Here is a 24,484-nt window from a genome sequence, read left to right on the forward strand (position 1 = left end):
CTCTTGATCCGCCCATCTCGGCCTCCCAAAGTGCTGGGATTACAGGCTTGAGCCACCGCGCCCGGCCAATCTCTGCTATTTCAAAATGACCAGAAGCTGGATTGTTTTACAAGTTGGTGTGTTTTTCTTCTCTATTAAATCTGAGGAGGTCCAGAAAATAATTGAGCAGAATCTTCTTGTATTGTAAGTCTATAATCCGTGCCTTGCCTCCTTCAGAACAGATTGGACGTGCTTTGCAATCACACCTGGTCTGAAGGGGCAGAAGTAAGTGACTTTGCTTCTGTGGGCAAACTGTGCCTCCTGGGGGTCTGCAGGCTGCTATGGGAAACTTACTAGGTTAAACCACATGAAATGGCCAGTATGTGACTTGTTTTGACTTACAAGAAATGGCAATTTCATTTGGTTCAGCCTAAATGGAAAAAGATATACAGGCATTTAAAGAGTGGTGTGCTCCTTACTATAATTGAGAGATAGGCAGGGTGTGGTGGGGACAAGGAAGGTGTGATTATGAGCTTGAAGAAGTCAAGGAGGAGGGACATGGGAGCCTTACTTTGAAGAATCACTAATAGTAATAATAATAGCTAACATTCGTTGAGTACTTACCACCAGCCTAATTTTGTCCTAAGTGCTTTATGTTCATTCATTTGTTTGGTCATTCAGCCAGTATTTATTAAACACCTACATTGTACTAGGTTTTTTGTTTTTGTTTTTGTTTTTTTTGAGACAGAGTCTCGCTTTGTTGCCCAGGCTGAAGTGCAGTGGCATGATCTCAGCTCACGGCAATCTCTGCCTCTGCCTTCTGGGTTCAAGTGATTCTCATGCCTCAACCTCCTGAGTAGCTGGGATTACAAGTACGTGCCACCATGCCAGCTAATTTTTGTATTTTCAGTAGAGACGGTGCTTCGCCATGTTGGCCAGGCTGGACTGGAACTCCTGACCTCAAGTGATCCGACCATCCCGGCCTCCCAAAGTGTTGGTATTACAGGCGTAAGCCACCACACCCAACCTGTACTAGGTATTTTCTAAGTGCTGGGGAAAGGGGGAAGGTGCTAACATTAAACAAAATAGACCAGAAAGATCTTCCCCCAAAGAACTTACAATCAGATGCAGGGAAAGGCAAATGAAAAACAATAAGTAAAACAGATGAATAGGTGATAAATAAAATCAATGATAAATGAGATGGAGCAAATATAGGAGGGGTTAGGGTATGCGAGGGTGATGGGAAGAGGGGTTGCAGTTTTAATGAGGGTGGGCTGGGGGCCTCATTGAGAAGGTGATTTTTAGGCAAAGGCTTGAAGGAAGAGAGGGGTGAGTCAGGCTCATTGCTGGGGAAACAGCCATTCAGGTGCAGGAAACAGCTGGGGCAAAAGCCCTGAGGCAGGACCATGCCTGGCGTGTTCAGAAAAGCGCGAGCTGGAACGGACTGATGGTAAGAGAAGAGGAAGAGAGGAACAGGCAGGCTCTGGGCTAGACTGTGTACCCCACCATGCTCACGATGGAATCCTGCGAGTGTATGAGGGAGCTACTCTTTTTATCCCTCTTTTCCAGTTAAGAAAACAAAGATACAGAAAAGTTACGTGGCTTATTGAAACTGTGTCTCATGGAGAATCTAGGACTTTGAGCCAGGGTCAGCGGGGAGCCATGGAAGGCTTTTGAATTAGGTAGGAACATGGCCAGATTTGAATATTGGTGTGATTCCTGTGAGATTGCCATGGTCTGAATATTTATGTTCCTCCAAAGCTCATATGTTGAAATCTTACCCTGTAAGGTGACGGTATTAGGAGGTGGGGCTTTTGGGAGGGAATTAGGTCAGGAAGGCAGAGCCCTCATAATGGGATTGGTTTTCTTATGAAAGAGGCCCCAGAGAGACCCTCACCCCCTCCACCACATGAGGACTCAATAAGAAGGCGCTGTTCTATGACCCAGGAAGTGGGCCCTCACCAGACTCCAAATCTGCTGTCTTAGTCTTGGACTTCCATCCTCCAGAACCGTGAGAAATACATTTCTGTTGTTAATAAAGCACCCATTTTTTTTTTTTTTTTTTTTTTTTTTTTTTTGTGAGATGGAGTTTCCCCCAGTCGCCCAGGCTGGAGTGCAGTAGCGCAATCTCTGCTCACTGCAACCACCGTCTCCCAGGTTCAAGCGATTCTCCTGTTTTACCCTCCTGAGTAGCTGGGATTACAGGCATCCGCCATCATGACTGGCTCTTTTTTTTGTTTTTTTTTTGAGATAGAGTCTCGCTCTGTCACCCCGGCTGGAGTGCAGTGGCAGGATCTCGGCTCACTGCAAGCTCCACCTCCCAGGTTCATGCCATTCTCCCGCCTCAGCCTCCCCAGTAGCTGGGATACAGGCACTCACCACCACACCCAGCTAATTTTGCTTTTGTATTTTTAGTAGAGATGGAGTTTCACGATGTTAGCCAGGATGGTGCCGATCTCCTGACCTTGTGATCTGCCCTACTCGGCCTCCCAAAGTGGGATTACAGGCATGAGCCACCGCGCCCGGCCAAAGCACCCAATTTATGGTATTTTGTTGTAGCAGCAGCAATGGACGGAGACAGGTGCAGAGAGACGGCTGTAGAAATAGTCCAGGTCTGGAGTGCTGCGCTGGGACCTGGGCAGTGAACTCAGTGCTAGGGGAGAGGTTGGGGTCCAGGCCAGGTGAGCAGGAGGAGGATGAGGAGGTAGCCAGGCTGGCCCTGGGCTTATTTATTTAACAAACACTTATTAGCACTTCTTACCACCATCTGATATTTTATGTACATTAACCCAATCCCCATAACAACCTATACGGTAGATACTGTTACTTATTATTTCTCCCATTTTAAAATGGATATATTATATGTAAATTATATCTCATAAAGTTAATTTACAAAGAATATACATTTTTAAAAGTATAAACACTTGATAATGGAGAATTTTAGAAAAAGGCAGGAAAACAGACAAAATAAATTACCATATCTTCTCTTCTTCTCATCCCACATAATCAATATAAACATTTACTTTCTGTCTTTTTTCTACTATCATTCCCATTTTATAGATGAGAACACTGAGGCCCAGGGAAGTTGGGTAGCTAGCCCAGGATCATACATTCAATCCATGTCATGTGCCTCCAGCATCCAGGGTCTTAATCACCATCCCCTGCTGCCTATAGTCAATCCTGGGAATGTCAGAGTTGGTGGGTTCCATTAAGATTCCATCCCCCAAACCTAGCCCCTTCCCGCCCAGCCACCCCACTCATGGCATCATTTCACAGATAGGTAAAGTGAGGCCCAACGGAGAGATGGGGCCTTGCTCAGCATCTGTCAGCCAGTCAGGAGCAGATATGTGAAGTCTCATTCAAATAAGAAATTGGGAGCTGAGCATTTGTGCAGGGTTGATATGACAGCTGCTTCTAGCCTGGCCTTGAGCCTGGAGTTTGCAGGGGTCTGACAAATGGCATGTCCCTGTCCACAGGCAGTGCAGGGGACTACCAGGGCAAGCATGTGTTCCCTGGGCCCAAGAGTCTTGTCCCTCCAGCCAGCCCTGGGTGGGAGGTGAGTTTGGGGTTTTGCCCACATTGCAGGCCCTCTGAGAGTTGTCTCCTATACTCTGACTGTGCATTTATTTCTGGCTCTGGTGCCAGCAAACTCCTGGGGCTGCCTGCTGCCAGGGATGCAGCCCTGGCTTCTAGCCCCATCTCAGACACTGAGTGGCCTTAGGCCAGGGTCTTTCCTGGCTCATCTGCAAAATGGCATCATAATGGCCCCAGCCACAGGATGAAGTAAGAAGTGCAAAGGAAGTTCTTGCACAGGGTGTGGTCCATGGCGTGCTCAATAACTGGGCAACTCCTGTGGCTGTTCCTAAGGCTGCACCAGGGTGTTGGCCCAGGCTGAAGAATTGAGCCCACTGCAGACAGAGCCTCCCTCCTGCCAGCCTCCCTTTCACACCTGGCTGACCAGGTAGACCTGCCCGAGAAATCAGAAACTAGCCTCCAGCAATGGTTTGGAGTCTAAGATTGCAGACAACAAGGGATACAGTGGAGCAAAAGAACCCAGGCCTCTAAGGAAGGAGAGGTGACCCCGCTACTAACATGTTTCTTAGGCAAGTCTTCACCCTTCTTTATGACTCAGTGTCCTCATCTGTGAAAGGGGGAGAATAATTCCTGCCTTAGTCATTGAAATGATCTTCACCCCAGCAACCATCTATTGATGTTTTTCTAATGCTTGGGGAGTGTGAGTGTAGACAAGCTAGACCCATCACAGCTGCGAGGGCCCATAGACTGGCAGGAGCACTACGGTTATCATAGGGAAGCCCAGGAGCTGTGGGGCCTCCAGGAGGGGCACCTAACCCAGCCTAGGGTGGAAGTAGGGGGTCGGGGAAGCCTCCCTAGAGGAGCTGATGCCTGAGCTGGGTTGTTAGTGGGATTTGGAGATGGCCAGACTATGAAGGGTAGAAAAATAAGGGAAGATATTGGGTCAGTCACTTCACTTCTCCAAGTGTCAGTTTCTTCATTTATAAAATGGGGATAATAAATACCTGCTCTGCCTAATTTATAGGCTTGTTGTAAGGCTATGAATTGGATAAAAGTAAGGAGGCACTTTATGAACTACAAAATGCCAGGTACCTACCTATTCATTATTTATTGTGATTTCTGGGGCCCCTAGGGTTTAGGGAAATACCAGGCCAGCATCTGGGGCTGGGAGAACTTCCAGTTGGTTTTGAAAGGGCTACAATCAAATCGGACGAGACAGGCAGCCACCATTAAACACACCCCTTGATTTAAGAGTTCTGGAGTATTTCTGTGCCTGGGTACGGCTTTGTTTGGTGGGATCCCTGAAGGCAGCCATGACCGCATCGCGGATCACAGCCTCATTCTGAGGATGAGGAGGAACAACGTCAGACCCAAAGCACTACATCCCTGTAGAGGCCTGGGACCTGCTAGGGGTAGGGATAGAGGACTGGAGCACCGTGGGGCCGCCATGAAGGAACCAGTCTGTTTAGAGAGAGGGCCACCATGTCATGGTAAGAGAAAGAGTAGTATGTGTGGAATGAGCCTGTTTGGGTTTGAATATGAGAAAAGAATCTTTCCCCAGCATGCAGACATAGCAAAATATTCAGACAGACAGACATCAAGCTAATTATCACTAGGTGGTAGAATTTTGTTTTCTTTGGTCTTTTCTACATTTAAAATGTTTTGGCTGGGCATGGTGGCTCCTCCTGGTAATCCCAGCACTTTGGGAAGCCAGGAGTTTGAGACCAGCCTGGGCAAAAAAGTAAGACATTGCCTCTAATAAATAAAATAAATAAAATAAAATAAAATGTTATACATGATAGATAATTTATTTATGTAAAGATTTTGGTGATATGTGTACAGTCATTCCCAAATATTCAGCTTCCAGGACACCCAAGGATATCAAAATCTGTGGATATTAAAATCCCTGATATAAAATAATGTAGTATTTGCATGTAACCTACACACACCCTCCTGTATACTTTAAGTCATCTATAGATCACTTACAAAGCCTAACACAATGTAAATGCTATGTAACTAGTTGTTATACTGTATATACATATTTTTAAGACAGAGTCTTGCTCTGTCACCCCGGCTGAAATGTAGTGGTGCAATCTTGGCTCACTGCAAACTCTGCCTCCCGGGTTTAAGCGATTCTTGTGCCTCAGTCTCCCAAGTAGCTGGAATCACAGGCATGCACCACCATGCCCAGCTCATTTTTTGCATTTTTAGTAGAGATGGGGTTTCGCTATGTTAGCCAGGCTGGTCTCGAACTCTTGATCTCAAGTAATCTGCCTGCTTCAGCCTCCCAAAATACTGGGATTACAGGTGTAAGCCACCATGCCTGGCCTGTTATACTGTATTTTTAAATTTGTATTTTTTAGTTGTTGTATTGTTATTTTTGTTTAATTTTTTCGCATATTTTCCATCTGAGGTTGGTTGAATCTACAGATGCAGGACCCACAGATACAGAGGGCCGACTATGTAAGCAATGTAAGTTATAATGATATTTAGATGATAAAATAATCAGGCCGGTCTGACATCACCAGGCTGCAGGGATGAAGGCAGCACTCACAGCATAAGGACTTTGGTGAGGCCTGGATGACATCCCCAGTGCTGGCCTTTGGAACAGTTGGGAGCAGAGTCCAGGGATGGCTTGATGGAGTCACACTGGAGGAGACGTCTGTGGTGGTTTCTGAAGGTGGGAGCTAGGACTCTTTTCTTGGGACAAAGACTTAGGGCTTTGGGTGGCTACAAGCACAGTAGCATTGTGACCAAACTGTCCAACTGTGGAACCGACCACATCAGTAGCAACAGAGGGTCAGAGGCAGAGGTGAGGGTCCTGCTGAAGTTTGGGCCACTTTCTGAGCAACACTAGGACAACTGAGATGGATCCAGAGGGGCGCCAGGCCAGGGCCTGAGCCTGAAGCTTTGGAGATCCAGGGTGAATGCTAGGCCTCAACAGACCCTTGTCCCTTAACGATTTGTGTTCTTGGTCTTTGGTCCTATCTCACAGGTGTTCCAGCCTCTTTGCAAGGGAAGTAAAGAATCTAAGCTACTGTGGTATTTCATTCAAAGCAGGGCTTATCTGTTGTGAGATGTACCCTTATTTTATAATCCATTAAGAAAGAAAAAGCAACAGAAACTATTATTGTAAGTTGCATCCCAGTTTCAGAGATGTTAAAATGTAAACAACTGTCTTGGAATTATGTGACATGTGGCAGGCCCCCAGTGAGACTCTTAGCGTATATTGACTCATTGCATCTTCACCATCGCATTGTGGCTAGATAGTCTTGTCCTCTTTTTACAAATAAGGAGGCAGGAGCCCAGAGAGGTTGAGTAAATTTGCAAGGTCACAGAGCCAGCAAGAGGCAAAGCTGAGCTTTGAACCTGGTCTAATTAGATTCCACTTATTTTTCCTCATCCAACCCCACAAAGAAAAGGCTCCTGGGTCCTGGCCCTTAGGAAGAACAGAATCTCCACACTGCCAGCTCAGAAATGTTCCAGTGGCCTGGTCATTAAAAACCTGGTACTCTGAGTAATGGGGGTGGGTAGTGTGGAGGAGGGCTGGGGAAATAATGAACAGGAAGGAGCTTTGAGAGCTTGCTGGCAGGGTCACTAGCCTCATCCTTGTTGAAACCATTCCAGGAGTGGCTCGGCCTGTGTGGCCTGCCCTGGAGAAAGGCTGTAGAGATATCTGCCCCACACAGATCATCCTGGAGCCTCGCCCAGACTGACCCATTCATTCGTTCCCTAAAAAGTTATCTTTCAATGTAATTTTTTGACTAGGACCTTTGTTCACAATTGATTACTCTCTGTATGTAAAGCATTAGAGATACCGAGCACAGCAAAACAGACATAGGTCCGTCTTTGAGGGCTCACAGACCAAACGGGAGATGGACAGTAATCGTAGAGTCCCACAGAACCTGGAGGAGGAGAGAGGAGTGAAGGGCATGCAGAGTAGAGAATGTGCTGAGTCCAGGGTCACTGAAGAAGGCTGCAGTCCAGGGCACAGATGGTGCAGGTCAAGGAAAGGAGGGTATTTGGAGATGAGATGGCTCTTTTAAGGAGGTGAAACTGAGGCTCAGAGAGGCCATAGGACTTGTCTGAGGTCACACAGCTCAGAAGTGACTCTCCTTTTATGGTTTTCTGTGTTGTGGGTTCCTTTCTTGAGTTTTCCATTGGAGATGAGAACATGATGCGAGGGGAGCCGTGGCCTGCGAGGGGATAGTTGGGATGTTCTAAGGAAAGGACATTGAGCTGAGATCTGAAAGATGAGGAGGGGGTGACCAGGTGAGGGTGGCGAGGGAGGCATGCTGCACAGGAGAAACAGCCTTGCAAAAGCTCTCCGGCTGGAGGAAACAGGCCTTTGAGGAACTGAAAGCACCATGTGCAGCTCAGATCCCTGGGCAAGGTGAGGCTGGGGAAGTAGAACAGTGGCCGCCGAATGGTCTGCTCACATTTATGTATTTCGAAAAGATCAAGGGCAAGATGGTTGGTGGCTGAGACTAAATGACCAAGTTGAACAGATGTTTGGAGCCAGGCACCGTGGCTCACGCCTATAATCCTAGCACTTTGGGAGACCGAGGCATGAGGATTTCTTGAAGCCAGGAGTTCCAGACCAGCCTGGCAACATAGTGAGACCTCATCTCTAAAAAAAAAAGAAGAGAGAGAGATAATTTGAAGTGGGACAGGAGGCTGGGATTAGTGATGGATTGGCGTTGGATACAAGAAAAGGGAGGCCACATGGGCGCCCGGGGGTTCTGGCTTTTCCGGCAGTGCCCTTCTCATGGCCTGACTTGCAGAGAGAGTCGTGCTGGGGGACACAAGCAACATGGGAGCAGCCTTCACCGCACTGGGGCCTTCTGCCCAGGGCTGGTTATTGTCCACCGTTTTCCTCCCAGCTGAGCTTGGATATCCTGGTTTACCCAGTGCTGGGGTTTGCCAGATGATGTGAAAAAAAGTCAGTGGGATGAAGCATTTTAGGGTGTTGGTAAGAGTGAGCTGATGTCCCAGGTTACTGGGGACAGGAAATGGGCTTCCACAGCACGCCCATGGGAATCACATGGCCCCCACACCATCCCTGGAGCTGGCCTTTCAGCAAAGCTGTTGCTGAGCGTGGTGGTGGAGTCGGGGCATTGCTTGATGCATTGTGTCATCCTGGAGAGGGGTCTCTGGTGTCTCTGGTTGTGGCTTCCTGGGCCCTCTCCTCGGGCCTGAACCTGTTTTTACTGATCCATCAGAGGGGACACTGGCAAAGGGCTGGTCACATCTGGCAGGTGACAGGAGGCTGGAGGTGGGGAGGGTGCAGTCAGGAGGGGTGCTTGAATTAGTAACTTTGGAAGCGGGTGGAGCATGTTCACCCAGTGACAGAGTTAGTTCACTGTGTGGTCAAAAGAAGGGATGGTGCAGGTCAAGGAAAGGAGGGTATTTGGAGATGAGATGGTTCTTTTAAGGAGGTGAAACTGAGGCTCCAAGAGGCCATGGGACTGATCTGAGGTCACACAGCTCAGAAGTGACTCTCCTTGTATGGTTTTCTGTGTTGTGGGTTCCTTTCTTGAGTTTTTCTTTGGAGATGAAAACATGATGTGAGGGGAGCCATGGCCTCTGAGGGGATGGATAGGAATGCTTGCAGGAAGACTTCCTGGAAGAAGGAGCATTTCTCTAAGCTGAGCCTTGTAGCAGCTGGTCATACAGAGTGGTGGATAGGACATTACTGGCAAAGGAAACGATGTAACCCAAGGACTGGAGAGGGGAAAACTTACTAGGCTTATGTGGGATGCGATGAACATGGGGTTTGGTTTGGTTTGTCTCAGTATAAGAGGCAAAGCGTAAGGTATTTGCCAGATGCCAAGGGCAGGGAGGTAGGTGCAGCCTGCCCTGTCAGGGAGGAGTGTTTTGGCCCTGACGTTGTTTGTAATTGCAGGCACATTGTGATCGTAAAATGTCAGACTTTGAGGCAGTTTTTTGTTTGTTTTTGTTTTGTTTTGTTTTGTTTGAGATGGAGTCTCACTCTGTCACCCAGGCTGGATGCAGTGGCGTGATCTCAGCTCACTGCAACCTCTGCCTCCTGGGTTCAAGCAATTCTCCTGCCTCAGCCTCTTGTGTAGCTGGCATTACAGGCGCCCACCACCACACCTGGCTAATTTTTGTATGTTTAGTAGAGACGGGGTTTCACCATGTTGACCAGGCTGATCTCGAACTCCTGACCTTGTGATCCACTTGCCTCGACCTCCCAAAGTGCTGGGATTACAGGCAAGTGCCACCATGCCTGGCCTATTTTTAAGTTCTCTGTTGAAAATGCACCTCCTGAGTGTCTGCACCCGGCCGACTGCTCACCTCCCTCCTGCCCTCGTCCCTGCCACTTCCCCTTCCCTGCTTGCCTCACATCCCTTCTTGTTATACTCCTGGGCCACACCTTGGCTTTGAATCCCCAGCTGAGAAGCTATTGAAGGTTTTGGAATAGAGGATGCTGCCACCTACCAGTAGCCCAAGTGGGGTCTCAGCTTTAGAGAGGTGGGATCTGAGATGAGGACAGCCTGAAGAAGGCAGGAAGGACCTGGAAGATGGGGAGGATGAGAGATAGGAGCAGGATTGCAGGTCATTGCTTCATGAGACCCAGGACCGATGTCCACAGCTGCCCACCAACACGCCAGGCCCAGGCCAGCACAATGCTGGGCAGCAGGGGCTCGGCGTCCTGCAGAGTCACTATTGTGGCTGGTAGGCAGAGGCAGAATCCTCATGTTCTAGCAGTCCCAGATCTCGGCCACTCAAGTAGGACCTTCCAGAGCCTAGGGAAGGGTTTCTTCCCAGCCCACAGATGTCAGCGAGACTTTACAGGCACTCAAACAGCAGCCCAAGAGCTGGTTTGATTCGTTCCATTTTACAGATGAGGAAAATGAGGCTTCAGAGTGAAGCCAACCGAGAAGCACAGTAAAGTAAAAGGACCAGTAAAGAACTAGACTGTGGCCACTTTTAGCAGCCATTCGTAGCATCAAGGTCTAGAGATGTGCATTCTCTCCAGGATCTGCCACTGACCAGCCAGGTGACCGTGGACAAGTCACATCCCTTCTCAGGCTCTTGTTTCCTCACCGGCAAAGTGAAGGGTAGACTAGATCATTTCTGCCATCCTTTGAGCTTAAAAATTACCTCTGACTCTCTTCATCTTCTATCCCAATTGCCTCCAAAGTGATCTATGCAAGATGCACATTGGGGTGCAGGAAAAATTATCTAAACAAATAAAACAAAAAAATTCAGCTTTACTCACATTTGCCAGGTGGAGACACACTCCTCAGCTGGGGTGTCAGGCAGCCTCGTGTCTCATGTGATCCAGGACTCTCCAGAGAGAAGGGGAAACACTCTGAGAAAGGGTAATGACCTTACTCTTTGGTCTGTTTTTGGAAGTTATCCCAATTAATTAACCTGGTTAATTAATCCAGGTTAATCCAGACTAATTAATCCAGATTGGATTTACAAATTATATTCACCACTTTAAGCTAACTAGCCCTTACAAAATGGATACGTGGTTTTTAAAGATTCCTACTGAAAAATGGTGACTTGTTAGTAGTGCTTACTTACTATGCTAATAATGCTAGTACGTGAAGACAAGGAAATGGAAGAGGTTGAGTGCCGGCCTGTAATCCTGGTAATTTGGGAGGCCAAAGCAAGAGGATCGCTTGAGGCTAGGAATGTGATACAAGCCTGGGCAACATAGCAAACCCCTGTCTCAAGAAAAAGTTTAAAAATTAGCCAGGCATGGTGGCACATGCCTGTCGTCCCAGCGACTCAGGAGGCTGAAGCAGGAGGATTGCTTGAGTCCTCCTCAAGGGAGTTGGAGGCGACAACAAGCTATGATGGCACCACTGCACTCCAGCCTAGGCGACACAGCGAGACTCTGTCTCTAAAAAAATTTTTTTAATAAAAACAAATTTAAAAGAGAAAAAAAGTGAGAGAATTAACACTGGGGTTTCCAGTGCAATCACTTCATCAGCCACAAGACCCAGGACAAAAACAGTGACAAGCTAATAAGTCTGACAAGAAGTCAGCTCAAGTTTGTTTGTTTATGTTAGGGGACACTTTGAAATACGTATTTACAGTCAGTCTGGTTAGTGATGAATCTCACTCAGTGTACGTTTTGTCTTGCGAGGTTTGATAATGATTACTTATATAGAATATAAGATAATGGGGTGTGAGCTCAGTTTTTTTGTTTTTTTGTTTTTTGTTTTTTTTTTCTTGCAGAAGAAGTGAATGATCAAAAAAGTTTGGAGATCACCTGAGGTCAGGAGTTTGAGACCAGACAGGCCAACATGGTGAAACCCCATCACTATTAAAAATACAAAAAAAATGTGTCAAGTGTGGTGGCACATGCCTGTAATCCCAGTTTCTCAAGAGACTGAAGCAGGAGAATCGCTTGAACCTGGGAAGCAGAGGTTACAGTGAGCCAAGATTGTGCCACTGCACTCCAGCCTGGGTGATGGAGCCAGACTCCATCTCAAAAAAAAAAAAAGGTTTGGAGCCCATTGCTCTAACCTCCTGGTCTTCTCCTTGCTCCTGCCACCTCTGACACGCCACCACGTTTGTGATCAAGCATTGTTCCGGTAGAGTAGGATTTCTCTATTTTTCTACCCATTCCCAGACCCCATGGGAATACCTCCGTCCACAGAGCCCAGCACGAGGGCTGTCTCCAGCTGGGCACTTGGAAAATGTGGGTGGAGTGAATGTGCTCCAGTTTTCCCCTCGCATCGTGGGGGCTGCTGATGCTCTGCCGGCCTTTCTAGCAGAAAAGACCTAAGGTCTGCCATCATTCCCAGCCTAAAGCACTCTCTGGAGAAACACAGTTCAGCTTTCAAAGCTGTGAGTCCAGGAGAGCCTAGATAAGGCCAATGAGCCCTAAGCTCACAATTATAAGGCCTTTCTTTCCTAACCATCTTTGGAATTTGTCCCTCCACAGACGAGTTTCCACTATTACTTAGAGCAACACAGATAAGGAACAAAAATGTTTGGTACTGTATCCAGGTATAGGAGGACAGGACTCTGTTCTGTGTTTTAGCGCACTCTTTTGTACTGGGAGGCTGGAGACCTGGATCTTGTTCCTGCTTCTGCCCTGTGTGGGTGGCCTTTGGCATGCTGACTCCGTTTCCTCTTTCTGTGCCCCATGATCTCTTGGGGTCTGGCTAGTGCTGTTTTTCTGAGATGTGACGTCAAGGATCCTTTTGGGGACCTGCTCTACTGAGGAGTTCTCAGCCCCCATCTGCAGAGTTCGAGTATGACCTGGAAGACAGGGACAGCTTGGAGCATATGGGCAACCAAAATGGGGAGGATGTGGGAAACCAAGTCACACAAGAAACTCCCCAACCCTGAGTGGAGCCATCCCAGGGACCTGAGTCAAGAGGTCTTCGATCTCTGGAAGGCTGTCATGGGGCAGAAGCAATGGATGTGGCTGGCGGGGCTTCAGGAACAGATAGGGCAGTGGGGAAAATGGTAGATTTCTGTTCAGTAGATGCGAGGAAGTCCACTGGTTGAGCATGTCTTCTCCCCATCACTAGACTGGTACGAGCCAAAACCCTCAGACTCTTTAAATGGGGTGCTGGAGAAAGAAGAGCAGAATTCTGGGGTATTGTATTTGGTGCTTGCCCCTAGATGTAATAAAAATCATTTGGGAGAGAGTTAGTGGGTCTGGCTAAAAATTGAAGAATTAAGAGTTTTAGATTCTACATCAGCACTCATGGGTCGATAAGGGGCACAAGGCTTTCTCTGCTTTCATTCGGTTCAGAGGGTTTTGGTGTTTCCCAGCACAGGTGACACCCCTCCCCCCTCCCCTGAATGTTTAGATCTTTAGATATTGCTGCTTTGAGGAAAAATAAAGGACCATGAACACTTTGTGCTTCATAGTTTAATCTGTAAGCCCTGTTCAAAGCCCATATTCATTTTTATTAAATGTTCATTTCAATCCATGAGTTCAGGTAAATAGCTTAGGACAGTGCCTGGCTCACAGTGAGTACTCAATAAAGGTTACCATTATTTACTTATTTGGAGTTTAGTTATTTAACAGATACTTACTTTGAGTTTACCATGTGCCAGGCTGGGTTCTAAGTGCTTGACAGATATTAACTCATTTATTGTTATCATCCCCATTTTATGGATGAGAAAACCTAAGTCCAAGAGAGGTAGATAACCGGCCCAGTGTCTCCCAGCTGGTGTGTGGTACGACTGATGTCTGAGCCCGGCAGGCGGGTTCCCGACCATGTCAGTAGCCACTGTGCTGCTGCCTCTCGATGCGATTGTGTCGTGTAATAAATAAACCAGCCCCTCTGCATCCATTCTCCCTCAGAGCCTCCCTACAGCCTCCGGAGGGCGACAGGCAGGGATGCTCCTGCCCATTTAATGGGTTGAGACACTGGAACCCAGAGAGAGGCTTTCACAGCATCACACAGCAAAAGGGGGCAGAGCCTACTGGAACCAGGTCACTGACCTTGGAATATCTATGTGCCCTCCCTGCACAGAGCAGGGCTCCCTGCTGAAGCCCAGTGGGAGTTGGTGCTAATTAGGGGGGCCCTGGTCCCTCAAGGGGCCCTTCCTTCACCGGGAGGAGGGAGGTTGGTGGGAAGAGCCACAGCCACGACTCTGCCAGGGGCCCGGGGAAATATCGTCCAGGCATGTCCTGAAGCAGGGAGGCTCCTGGTGTCTGGGGAAATAGCAAGGCCTCTTCACCCTACCAAGCCCCTCTGCTGGGCCCCTGGCAGAGATGGCCCTGAATAGCCAGGAGTGAAAGGGGAAGCAGACAGGGAGGGCCATCCCGCACCCCGCCCCCTGCTTTTGAAGTCACATCAGGGACCAACTCTAAGGTCAAGGGTTGGAAGGGGCTAAAAGAAGTAGGAGCTCCGAGGAAATCAACATGGAAGCAGAGATGTAGCTGCCAGGGAGTTCAGGAAAGCTGTGGGCTGATAGCTAGGTGCTGTCCTCTTTTCTTTATTTTTTTAATGATGGTGATATATACATACCAAAGTTTACCATTTTAACCATTTTTAAGTATAAAATTCCATGGCATGATGTACATGCCCATTGTGCAGCCATCTGTGTTAGTCCACTCTCACACTGCTATAACAACATACATACCTGAGACTGGGTAATTTATAAAGGAAAGAGGTTTAATTGACTCACAGTTCCACATGGCTGGGGAGCCTCAGGAAACTTACAATCATGACGGAAGGTGAAGGGGAAGCTGGCACCTTCTTCACAGGGCTGCAGGAGAGAGATAACTCACAGGGGAAACTCAACCATCAGATCTCATGAGAACTCCCTTAGTAACATGAGAATGACCTGGGGGAAACCGCCCCCATGATTCAATCACCTCTCACCAGGCCCCTCCCTCCACACGAGGGGATTACAATTCGAGGTGAGATTTGGGTGTGGACACAGAGCCAAACCATATCACCATCACTGCCAAGATTTTTACATTTTGACTTCACAGTAGCCTACTCTATTCTTTAATGTTTTTATTTACATCTGTCAATGAAGAGCCTATGTTCAGACTGAAATATATTTGACAAAACAGGAACGTACATGTAGGAGACTAACACCTGGCTGGGCCCTTGTCAAGCACTGCTCTGAGGCATTTTATATGAATGAACAACTCCTTGATAAGGTAGGTGCCATCATGGACCCCGGTTTACAGCTTAGGAAACTGAGGCACAGAGAGGTTTAGGAAAGCTACTCAAATGCTTGCCTTGGCCCACTGGTTGCTGCCATTTGTTGAAAACTTTACCATGGGCCAGGGCTACACGCTTTTTTAAAAATTTTTGGTGAGGGGTGGTGGAGGCAGGGGGACAGAGTTTCGCTCTTGTTGCCCAGGCTGGAGTGCAGTGATGCAATCTCGGCTCACCACAACCTCTGCCTCCCAGGTTCAAGCGATTCTCCTGCCTCAGCCTCCCAAGTAACTGGGATTACAGGCATGCGCCACCATGCCCAGCTCATTTTGTATTTTTAGTAGAGACGGGGTTTCTCCATGTTGGTCAGGCTAGTCTCGAACTCCCGACCTCAGGTGATCCACCCGCCTCGGCCTCCCAAAGTGCTGGAATTATAGGCGTGAGCCACTGCACCCGGACCAAGGGCTACATGCTCTGCTCCTTGCTCATCTCATAGCAACCTGGCGATGTGGTACCGAGACTTAGAGAAGGGAAGTGAGTCTGGATTTGGATCCACGTTTCTCTGACTCTGAAGCCCGTATCTTAAGCACGTGTACTGGGCTGCGAAGCTGTTATGGGACAGCAGACCCAATAAGTGGGTTTTGTTTCAGCTGTGGAGCACCACGAGAAGGAGGACGGAGAGGACTGGGACTCCCGGTTCTGGAGTGCTGGCCTCAGAGCATGCAATTTATATATTGAGAAGAAGACTTAAGAAAGCAAGCCAAGGAGCAGAGCCGCAGTGGCCACCAAGTTGGGGGATGGTTGAGTGCTCATGGAGCTCTTGGAGTTTGGACAGGAGTTCCTGCTGCTTATTAATCGCGTAACCTCAGAAAACTGACACCGCTGCTCTGCCGAGTGTCCCGGCCACACTCACAAAGTGGAGATAATCCTCCGCACCCCCAGGTGGTTGTGAGGGGTAAACTGAGCAATAGTTGTGAATCACAGAAATGGGCTGTACAGCAGTAGTTCTGAAAGAGTGGCCTCTGGGCCAGAGGCTTCCTAGTCACCGGGAACTTGGTTGGAAATGCAGACTCTCAGCTCTCACCCACGCTGCTGAATCAGAAACTCTAGGGTGGGGCCCAACAATGGGGGTTGGTTTGTTTGTTTGTTTTTTGTAGAGACAGAATCACTGTGTTGCCCAGGCTAGTCTGGAACTCCTGGCCCTAAGTGATCCTCCCACCTCGGCCTCCTAAAGTACTGGGTCACAAGTGTGAGCCACCAGCTAGGTTTGTTTTTTTCCAGCCCTCCAGGTGACTCTGAGCACCCTCTGATGCTCTGCTGTGACACAGCAGGCAAACACATGTAAATGCGATGGGGCCACCTGTCCTCACAGCCAGTCTTGCGGGCAGAAGTGCCTTTCCCGCAGGGGCATTGACATCTTTCCTGCACTCTTTTCATCCTCATAAACCCAGACTGCTGGCACTGGAAATCTGAGATGGGCAATCAGTCTGGCCTCCTGCCTTTCTGGCCTGCAGGCCCAGCCTGAACAAACAATTTAGGTGGAGCTCCTGGAGGCTGGAGGCAGAGAGGAGGTACCTGGCCATCCTCTCCTGCCAGCTGTTGCAGACTCTGCCTGGGGAACCGATTACGGGTGAGCAGAGGCATTTATCTCCATGTTAACAAGCAGGTGAGAGAGTAACTTCCCATCACCTTCCCGCTGTGGGGCCGAGCTTGGAAGTGGGGCATGGGGTCGAGCTCAGAAGTGGGGTGTGGGGCTGAGCTCGGAAGTGCGATGTGGGACTGCCAGTATCTGCAGGAGCAGGCAGGCCCTCAGTTGTATCTGGGGACTCTTGTCGCAGGGCAGTCACACCGTTTTCCTCTTGAGTGCAAGCACAGAAGGCCTCAGAATTCTGCCCCTCCTCCTCATGGGGTTCCGCAACCCCTCCAGCCCACTGGAGCTGGACATAAAATGAAACCCACTAATTTCTTCCTTAGATACCAGCCCAAAGTTGAGGAAAGAAAATCGTTTCCCAAGCACAATGTCCTAACTTCCTAATTGCAGGGGTTAAGTCAACTTCGGCTCTGACCATGTCACTCCCCCAGTTACAAACTTCGATGCCTCCCCACTGTCTCAGGCACCACCTCCTCAGCACTGTGCCCCAGCCTCTTTCCCAGCGGCAGCCCCATTACTGGCCTGCATTTGCTCACACCCAGCCTCCCCACCCCAGCGCAGCAAGCTCCTGGCTCCATCTCCGCACACCACAGCCAGGCGTGACCTAGCACAGCGCCTTCTACCCCGGTGCCTCCCCTTCCCTCCTCTGCTGGGCTTGCTCTACTTGACCTTGAAGGCTCAGCTCAGTCATATCCTCCCGGGGACCCTCCCTAACTCCCCAGATTTCCATCTCCCTGCTGCAACTTGCAGCGCTGGCTTTAGCCCTGGTGATCCTGAATTGAGCTTGCTGATTACGTGGGGGCCTCCCCCATTCTCTGAGCTCCCCCATAACTGACGCTGTCTGGGTCTGTCCATGCATCTCCCCTACAGTGCCCAGCATGGCATCAAGCTCAGAATGGGCACCAATGATGGCGTCTGAACTGACTCTGGGCCCAGGTCCCTGAGGCAGGCAGAGTGAGGGCTGATTTGTGGGTCCATGCTGAGAACAGAATGCAGGACCCCTGGTTGGATGCCCACCCCAGGACCAGAGTTACCGAGCTTCAGCCCTGCCTCGGGCTGACTGTGGGACCCGAAGCAAGGCGCTCTTCCTCTCTGAGCCTCAGTGTCCCTCTCTGTCCAAAGACAGGTCCGAAAGCTCTGTGCCAGAAAGTGGACAGTGAGCAGGAAGTGGAGCCATCAGATTTTCAGCCTCCTGGAGGTGTCTTGGAAAATCCCCAGTGACCCTTGTTGCTTGAAACTCCCAGATAAGGAGATTGTGGGGCAATAAACCTGTGTGGAGTTTTGGTCAGGGCTTGATTTGGGGGATTAAACAGAAAGAAGCTCTGCTCTGTCTCCAGAAGGTCCAGGCAGGACAAGACCTTCTCAGGACAGCTGACGGCTGGACAGCTCTGTTGCCCTTGTGGTCCCGCGTGTGTCTGGCGTGTACAGGCTGCAGCGCCCTCCACAGACTGTCCTAACAGGTGGGCAGGGCAGGGCTGTTACTATTATATGGATAGAAACAGAAAGCGAGAGAAGGGATGAGATTTGCCCAAGGTCATGGAGCGAATTGGTGTCAGAATTAGGATTCTCGGCTGGGCTCGGTGGCTCACATCTGTAATCTCAGCACTTTGGAAGGCCAAGGTAGGCGGATCACCTGAGGTCAGGAGTTCAAGATCAGCTTGGCCAACATGGTGAAGCCCCTTTGCTCTACTCAAAATACAAAAATTAGCCAGGCATGGTGGTGCACGCCTATAATCCCAGCTACTTGGGGGGCTGAGGCAGGAAAATCACTTGAACCCCGGAGGCAGAGGTTGCATTGAGCCAAGATCAAGCCATTGCACTCCAGCCTGGTGACAGAGCAAGACTCTGTTTCAAAACAACAACAACAACAATGAAAGAATTAGGATTCTCCAGCCTGACCAGCACACCTGCTATGACAGTGATAGGCCCAGCCCCTTGGCTCCTAGCGACCCAAGGAGGGATTGGAAAGAAGCTGCTGGTGTGAGTGAAAGCTCAAGCCAGGAGTCAGGTTGGCCTCCCCCTGGGTACCCACAGGGCTGTAGGTGGGCACAGCAGAAGGGGAGAACCATCTAGGGTTGACAGTCCTGTGGGTGTGTTGGTGGGAGAGGAAGGAAGAGAAGGAAAAAACGCAATGGGCAGGAAAGGAGGAGAGGAGGGACGCTTCCATGAGATGAGCTCCTACTTTGTGCCGGACAATGCAAGGTCTTTTACGTACATGATCTCATTTAATCTTCTAGATTCTATGAGAAAAATATGAGGATACTCTAATGCTACGGCATAGAGACAACTAGGGGTCCAGGGCTTGAATCTGGTGCCTTCTTTTTCCCTGCCTTTGGCTACCTCCCCAAATGTCAGGATGGGACCGCATGGGATGGAGAGACTGCTCAGTCTGAGAGCTGGGGAGGCTCCCTGGAGGTGGTTCTGTTGGAGCTGGGCCACGAAGGTGGGGTGACAGGAAGGGGCTTTCTAAGAGCCCTGCTAAGAGCCACCCAGCGACTTACCTGGGCTGGCTTAGTTCTAGGTGGAGGGAGGGGGTGTGAGCAAAGATGGATTATCTGGGGAAATGATGCTTCTTTATTTTCTTTTTGCTTCTCCCCTTCTCTTTTGAAAACCATGATGCTTTGAGGGGAGAGCAGACAGACCAGTTTGTCTCAGAGAACAGGTCTGGGGAGATGAGAAGGAGGTCAGAGACTCGGGGAATGTAGGGACCTCAAAACCCAAGTCCAGCAGAGGACTTTATCCTGAGGACAGACGTGACCCGGGGTGGGTTTTAAGGGAAAGTGCAGGCCCAGAGTTGGGGGTGGAATATGTGAGGCCTGAGTCCCCAAGAAAGAAGGCTGCTCAGGCCTTGGCATGGCCTGGGAGAGGGGTAGAGAGCAGGTGGGGGCCGTGGGGGCAGGGCTGGGGAGGAGGCAGGGCAGGAGGAGGTGGCTCTGGGCAGTGTCAGATGTGGGAAGAAGGCACTCCCTCAGGCCTAATCTCATCAGGAAGAAAGAGGCCTTGTCTTGGTTTGCTCTCTGACTCAATCTGTACTTCCTGTGGGCCTGCAGAGAGGCATCTGTGCTGGACCAGAAGGATGGGCGGCGCGAGGGTGGGGAAGGCGGAGACCTGAGGACAGGACTGTTTGCATTTGCTGGCTACAGACAGCTTCTGCCTCACTGGTGATGGTCGATCCCCAAAGGAGGGTCCCTGGATGGCTTACATTCCTGCTTCCCTGCCTGGGCTGTGCTGATGGAGAAAAAGCAAAGGGCTCCTTCCCCCGCCCCTTCACCCCCTCCCAGGCCCCTCAGCACTAGGGCAGGGCGGGGCCTTCTGGCCTCCACCCGGGAAAGCCCAGCCCAGAGAGATGCACAAATGCACTCTCTTGGATTCTTTTTGATCAGTAGGAATTGTCAGCTAGCCTTCTGCATGTGTGTGTCTGTTCCCCCATCATCATGGTCTGCACCAGGAGTTGGAACTCTCCCGAGCCACTCAGCCCCTGGCAGGCTGCTTTATGCTTTCTGGTTTGGGGTTTTTACTTAGATCCCCAAAATGCTGGGCCCCCGGCATGTACCTGTTGTGTGTTAAATCACATCTCAGTGTCCTGTACACATTGGGACCACAACAATCTTACTAGCCAGTGTCTTTTGAACACTAAGTATGCACCAAGTGTCACTCTGCATGCTGTGCGTCTCACCTTATGTAAGTGTCCAGGAATGCCTGAGAGAGAGTGTGGACCTGTGACTGAACAGCCTGGCTTCAGATTCCAGCCCAGCCACTAACTAACTATGTGATCTTAGGCAAGTTATCTAACCTATCTGTGCCCTGTTTCCTCATCTTAAAAATGGGGCTACGACAGTACATGCATGAGGGTTGAGTTAGTATGTGGAACATACTTAACACCTAATCAGCAATATAGGTGTTAGCTATTATGTGTATTTGTAGTGCCTGGTTTTCCTGGTGAGGAAATAGACACATTAAGTAACTTGCCCAGAGTGGCAGATAGGAAATGATAGAGCAGCACTGTCCAACAGAACTTTGTTCAGAGATGGGTGTGTTCTTTAATTACAGTGTTCATTGGGTGTTGTTTATATGGTTGTCATCTGTGATTATTAAGCACATGTGGCTTTTGAGCTCTTGAAATATTGCTAGTGTGACTAAGGAGCTGGATTGTACACTTTATTTAATTTTAACTCTAATTTAGAAGCCTTGTGGGACTAGAGGTTCTGTGCTGGACAGGGCCATTTAGAGTCAAGATTAGAACCCTGACAGTCAAGCTCCGGGGCCTGGGCCACTTTTGTGCTCTCCTGCTTCTTTCTTGCTTAAATGTTTTACAGTGGAAATGTAAAGACACATACAAAATTAAAGAGAAGATTCAAATAAATCCTCTTGTACCCTCACCCACTTTCAGTAGCCATCAGCAGCCTGTTTCATCTCTACTTGCGTATTCCCTCCTCCTCTGTCCAACAACCCCAAGTTATTTTAAGATAAATCCCAGATGTTATATCATTTCATCTGAATAGTAGGTTTATGTCTCTAAAAGGTAAAGACTGTTGTCTCATATAAGCACAGTATTATTACCACGCCTAATGACAACAATTCTTTTTTTTTTTTTTTTTTTGGGGACGGAGTCTCACTCTGTGGCCCGGGCTGGAGTGCAGTGGCCGGATCTCAGCTCACTGCAAGCTCCGCCTCCCGGGTTCACGCCATTCTCCTGCCTCAGCCTCCCGAGTAGCTGGGACTACAGGCGCCCGCCACCTCGCCTGGCTAGTTTTTTTTTTTTGTATTTTTTAGTAGAGACGGGGTTTCACCATTTTAGCCAGGATGGTCTCGATCTCCTGACCTTGTGATCCGCCCGTCTCGGCCTCCCAAAGTGCTGGGATTACAGGCTTGAGCCACCGCGCCCGGCCAACAATTCTTTAATACTGTCATACTGTCAGGTGCCCACTCCGCTTTCCCTGATTGCTTCCTGATGCCTTTTTGCAGTTGGTTTGTGTGAATCTGTATCCACTCAGGATCCGCACATTGCACTTCCTGCTATGCCTCTGATCTCTTAAGTCTCTTCTGAACTATAATGACCCTTGTCCCTTTTTCCTTGTCATCTTTAAAGAAACCAGATCTTTTAAAAAATATATATGTATATTTCATTGTGCTAAAATACTCATAGTATAGTATTTGCCATCTAAATCATTCTTAAGTGTACAGTTCAGTGTATTAAGTACACTCATACTGCTGTGTAGCCACCACCACCATCCATCTCTAGAACTCTTTTTATCTTGCAAAACTGAAGCTCTATATCCATTAAACAATAACTTTTCATTCCTCCCTACCCTCAGCCCCTGGCAGCCACCATTCTACTTTCTGTCCCTGGGATTTTTGCCTACTCTAAGTAACTTATATAAGTGGAATCACACACTGTCTTTTTGTAACTGGCTTATTTCACTTAGCATAATGCCCTCAAAATTCATCCATGTTATAGCATGTGTCAGGATTTTCTTCGTTTTTCTTTTCTTTTCTTTCTTTCTTTCCTTTTTTTTTTTTTTCCCTTTGAAACAGGATCTTGCTCTATCACCCAGACTGGAGTGCAGTGGTGTAATCATAGCTTACTGCAGTCTCTAACGCCTGAGCTCAAGTGGTCCTCCCACCTTGGCCTCCCGAGTAGCTGGGACTACAGGTGTGTGCCACCATGCCCAGCCAATTTTTTTTTTTTATTATTATTTCTAGTAGAGATGAGGTCTTGCTGTGTCACCCAGGTTGGTCTTGAACTCCTGAACCCAAGTGATCCACCTCATCCTCCCAAAGTAGAATTTTCTTCCTTTTGAAGGTTGAATAATATTTCATGGTATGAATATACCACATTTTACTGATCCGTTCATCTGTGGACGGACACTTGGGTTGATTCCACATTTAAGCTATTGTGAATAATGCCGCTATGAACATGAGTGTGCAAGTATCTCTTCCAGACCCTGCTTTCATTTCTTTAAGGGTGTATTCCAGAAGTGGAGTCGCTGAATCATATGATCGTTCTATTTTTAAATTTTTGATGAACTGCCATACTATTTTTCATAGCAACTGCACCATTTTACCTACCAACAGTGCACTAACTCAGATTGTTTCAAATCAAATTGTTTGCTTGCTTGTTGTTGAGTTGTTGGACTTCTTTATATATTCTCAATAGTAACACCCTATCAGATAGATTTGCAAACATTTTCTCTCATTCCATACGTTGCCTTTTCACTCTGTTGCTAGTGATACAAATACAAACAAGTTGTTAAATACAAACAAGTTGTTAATTTCCATGAATACAGTTTGTCTATTTTTTTTTTCTTTTGTTGCCTATTCCTGGTGTCATAACCAAGGAATCATTGCCAAGCCCAATGTTGTAAAGGTTTTGCCCTTTGTTTTCTTCTAAGGTTTTTTATAGTTTTAGCTCTTCTGTTTAGGTCTTTGATGCTTTTTGAGTTAATGTTAAAAACCAGAAAATTTAGCATGTAGGATTTCCTGTGTTTTTTTCCTGATTGCATCTGTGTGGCTGTTGAACATGTTTCTCCACACTCTGTGTGTGTAGTTACATACAAAGACTTGGTCAATATTGGGTCTCATTTTTTGGCGAGGCCACTTAAAAGTAGTGTTTCCTGTTGCTTCATATTAGCAGCACATAATGTCTGGTTATCTCTTTTAGTGATGCTAAGATTGGTCAGTGGGTTCGGGTGTTGCCAAACCATCCATTACACCACTGAGTCTCAAACTTGAAGCTGAGGGGCTGGTTAAAGCAGAGTGGTGAGCCCCGTCCCCAGAATGCCTGATTCAGTAGGTCTGGGATAGGAGGCTTGAGAATCTGCAACTCTAAAAAGTTCCCTAGTGGACTGCACTTTGAGAACTACTGCATCACATCCATGATGTGTTTCTGTTATCCTTGCTCCTAACATGCACTGGAATCACATGGGAAGCTTAAGCAGTGCTGGCATCTGGGTTCCCCACCCAGTAGTCTGATTTAAGTGATTCTAAGGTGCAAAGCTGCAAGCCCCTGCCCTGCATGTTAGCAGTCCCTCAAGGTCACACCATCTCATCTCTTCCTGCTCTTGGCCATTTTCCTAAGAGGTATGAACATGTGGAGAGCAGTGACTGAATTATTCATTTCTGACCCCTCCGAGCCCTGCTCCTGGCACAGCTTGGCGCAGAATAAGCACCAAGCCAATATCGGATGAAGATTGGAGATCGAATGAAATCCTCTTCACCTCTCTTTATAAAGCTTCCTGGATTATTCTGCTTTGAAATTTCTATTCTCTGGTTCAGTATGTTAGGCTCTTTAAGAAGTGGACTCTAGCGCCTCCTCTCTTGCAGGCAACTTGACAAAGTCAGGGCTGCTAGGGATTTACAATAGAATTGTTATGTGTAAGCGAGGCACAGTGGCTCATGCCTGTAATGCCAGCACTTTGGGAGGCTGAGGTGTGAGGATCGCCTGAGGCCAGGTATTCAAGACCATCCTGGCAACAGAGTGAAACCCTGTCTTTACAAAAAAATTAGCCAAGCATGGTGGTACATGCTTGTTCTTAGCTATTCAGGAGGCTGAAGTCATAGGATTGCATGAGCCCAGAAGGTTGAGGCTGCAGTGAGCTGTGATCACACCTCTGCACTCCAGCCTGGGCAGCAAAGTGAGGCCCTACCTCAAAAAAAAAAAAAGAATTGTTACACACAGACCTTGGTGGTGGTGGTG

General features: G+C 48.4%; 1 protein-coding gene across 2 annotated transcripts in view; it reads left to right on the forward strand.

The window, feature by feature from the left end:
• The window catches only part of CORO2A (coronin 2A), a 68,416-nt gene that overhangs the window by 3,568 nt on the left and 40,364 nt on the right, over nt 1-24,484 (forward strand). The window contains exon 1 of one of the 2 annotated variants that reach the window (XM_033238008.1): nt 16,477-16,803. The exons of the other annotated variant lie outside the window; for it this stretch is intronic. The gene's annotated coding sequence lies outside the window, so the exon portion shown is untranslated. Of the gene's footprint in view, nt 1-16,476; nt 16,804-24,484 lie in introns of those variants that run through there. 2 annotated transcript variants of the gene reach the window in all.

This window comes from Trachypithecus francoisi, unplaced genomic scaffold (assembly GCF_009764315.1).
Source record: "Trachypithecus francoisi isolate TF-2019V2 unplaced genomic scaffold, Tfra_2.0 Lachesis_group16, whole genome shotgun sequence".
Taxonomy (NCBI): domain Eukaryota; kingdom Metazoa; phylum Chordata; class Mammalia; order Primates; family Cercopithecidae; genus Trachypithecus; species Trachypithecus francoisi.